General features: G+C 39.3%; 1 pseudogene; it reads left to right on the top strand.

Moving 5' to 3' along the window:
- Gm15303 (predicted gene 15303) lies at window positions 371–3,158 on the top strand (annotated as a pseudogene).

The raw sequence follows: 3,399 nt of genomic DNA on the forward strand, positions 1-3,399 counted from the left end.
TGCAAAAAGATCCTAACTCGAGTATTTTTCTTTCTGTGCTGTGAGCCTGTGGACAGGCTGGGGAGGGGCCCTTTGGCCCTCCCGCCTGGGAGCTGCACTCCCACCTTAACAGAGACCCCAAGTTTTCTGTGATAAGGGGCGTCAGCTTAAGCCCTGTGGCATTTTCTCTTTTGGTCGGTCTGTCGCAGCTTTTAGGCTTATTTGGGCCAGTTTCTAATGGCTGACCTGGTGCCTATCTCAAGCTACTGAGGAGTTAGGTCCTAATCAAATGCTTGCAGCAAATGGGACCCAATTGTTGAACCTCTCCTGCTTTGCTTCGGATTGGTACTTGAGTGTTATAACTAAGGAGAAATATGATTCCCTTTCTGGCTTCGAGGATGTGTTTAATCTTCGACTCAGCTGCATGCTCTCCTCATAATTCTGAAACTGGAAAGAACATATTTAGCTTGGCCTGCTGTCGTTTAGTTGATCTATTGATTATTTGGAGAAAATTCATCAGTGGGAAGACTAGTTGACTGTACATTGGACTTGCACATGGAAGCTCATCTCACAGATATGGAATCATGTGGGGGTCCAACTAGTTCTTTTGCCGGTTAATCTAGAAACACACATGTGGAAGATGATAATGTTGTATTTATTGAATCAGTACATCCTCCAATATGTGCTCCAGCAATACCTAATAAAAGAACTTTGTATTTGCTTCGTCAAAATATGAAAATCCAGGAGGAACTGATTCCACGATTTCCCCTTCTTGGAGAGATTTGACTTCTCAGAAGGGAGATATATGTGAAACAATTGTAATTGATGATGAAGGGGACACAGACACAAATAGAGAGGAGGAGAAAAATCCTACCGACTTTATTGAATGGGGACTGAATGGAAATAAAAATAGTACCAAAAATGTGGATTTCCCCATTGCCAGTCTATCAAGAAGCAAGACCAAGGCTGCAGTAGGACCTTTTAATCCCGGTAGGATTGATGTCACAGATGCATTTCAGAATGGAAGATTTGCAGTTCATCACAATCCTGATTCTTATATCTCCCAGTCACCATCATTTCCTCATAACCAGAAACAACAAAAGGTGGATTCTTTATCACCAGTGGCCTCACTTCCTAAACAGAATTTCCAGCCGTCAAACCAACAACATCTTACTAAACCTGCTAATAAAATTACTTGTGCAAACTGCAAAAATCCTTTACAGAAGGGGCAGACAGCTTATCAATGAACAGGATCAGCTCATCTCTTTTGTTCAACCACCTGCCTTTCTTCTTTCTCCCAGAAGTGGACTCAAAGGACACAGAATGTAATGTGTAAAAAAGATTCTCCTGTGAGAACCACAACTATTGTTCCTCCAGTGGAGCCAAGCAAGTCCTTACAAGGATTTTATAATGCATCGCCATCTCCCTATGAAAACTGCCAGAGTCTTAGGAAAGAAGTTTTTACTAAATCCAGATGTATAATCTGTAATTAATTAGGAGAGGTTCGCCATGAAATCAGTGTTAACAGTATAACACATAAACGGTGCAGTAATAATTGCTTTAATGAATACAGATTGACGAATGGTCTAATAATGAACTGCTGTGAACAGCGTAGCAAGTATATGCCCAAGAGTACTGGGCACAGCATTCTGATAACAGGTCAGCAAAAGAGATTCTGCTGCCAGAATTGTGCTGATGAATATAAAGAGATAATGGAAGCAAAATAAAAAATACTGCTTTTACAAAATAAATAAAAGAATGCTATCAGAGAAGAAAGTGAAAAATGGTTACATGAATCATCAGGTACACTTTCAGGAACCACAGGAGACATACCCGAAAAAAAGGAAAAATCTTCAGAGATAATAAAAGTCACAGCAGACTAGCCTTGAAACATCATCAGAGGAACAAAATGTGAATTTACCTTGTTCTGTGGCAGTAATACCTCATACATTTAAAGAGCAACTAGGAGATAAAAATTCAGAGGAGTTTAATATGTCCATTGTACCTTCTTTGAATCCAGGTTCATGGCCCCAAATTTTGAATATGAAACAACGTGAATTTCTTGTCAAAAACAATTCACCTCAAATAAGAAATTTTATTTTTCCAAAAGACAGTGTAGGCAAGAAGTTTTCAGAAACATATTATACCCGAATTCTTCCAAATGGTGAAAAGGGCACCAGACCCTGGCTCCTCTTCTCAGCCTCGAAAGACTCTGTGTTTTGCCTATATTGCAGACTCTTTGGGGAATGAAAAAATCAGCTGAGAAATGAGAATGGGTGCAAAGATTGGCATTATCTGTCACATCTTCTTAGTAAACATGACGAAAGTGAAATGCACATCAACAATAGTGTTAAGTATTCAAAATTAAAGTCTGACTTGGAAAATAAAACCAATGAGGCTACAAAAGGTGGGGAAAATTGTGTGCAACTATTGTACACATAATGTCCTGTCTGCTCTATTTATGACGGTGTCTGCATTACCCAGACACTGTCATAAAAAGTTTTGTACCATACACTGTGAAAGAGGAACTTACAGGAGTTCATTAGCAATATGTCTAATAGCAAACAAATAGTAGAAAAGGTTCCTGTTCTAAACATAAAAGCAATGTGTGAGAGTGTAGCCATTCTCGCAGAATTTAGCAAAGGCAGTTTGACCTTTGTCACTATTAGGGTTCTCACCTTGTAAAATGTTGTTGGAGGACTTGCACTTAATATCCTAAGAGCAAGAGGTGGCAAGATGCAAATGTAACAAGCTAAAGAAAATGTATTCTGGCCACAGGGTGGTGGTGTGCACCTTTAATCTCAGTACTCAGACACAGAGAGTTGAATATCTGTGAGCTCTAGGCCAGCCTGGTCTACAGAGCAAGTTCCAGGAGAGCCAAGGTACACACAAACCCTATCTTGAAAAACCAAAAAAAAGGAAAAAAAGAAAGAAGAAAATGCGTTCAAACAGCTTAAGAAGCAACAGCCGTTTGTTATTAAACCAAATTGAGTTTTATTTCTTTAAAACATTTTTTATTTGTGCAAAACAGTTATTTCTTGTGGTAAATAGAAGTAATTCGTGTTTTATTGATTTTATATTTTTGTTTTCAACTTAATGTGTAAATGTTCTAGTTTTGTTATGAGAATTATAAAGAATATATAGCTATTAGTATAACTATAAGAATTAAAATGTGGAATTAGGGAAGCAAAAAACCCGGCCTGATCAGGGGCACAAGACCCTTCCGGTCCACACCAGCACCGGGTTACCTTGGGCTTGGAGTTTGTGGACACACACAAGGTATACACAGGACCCTCCACAGTATCTTAAGACCTCTGTGAGTGGATCACAACTTCTGCCAGGAGCAAGTTCGAACAACAGATATCTGGGCACCTTCCCTGCAAGAGGAGAGCTTGCCTACAGAGAGTACTCTAAACACTG

This window comes from Mus musculus, chromosome 8 (assembly GCF_000001635.26).
Source record: "Mus musculus strain C57BL/6J chromosome 8, GRCm38.p6 C57BL/6J".
NCBI classification, from domain to species: Eukaryota; Metazoa; Chordata; class Mammalia; order Rodentia; family Muridae; genus Mus; species Mus musculus.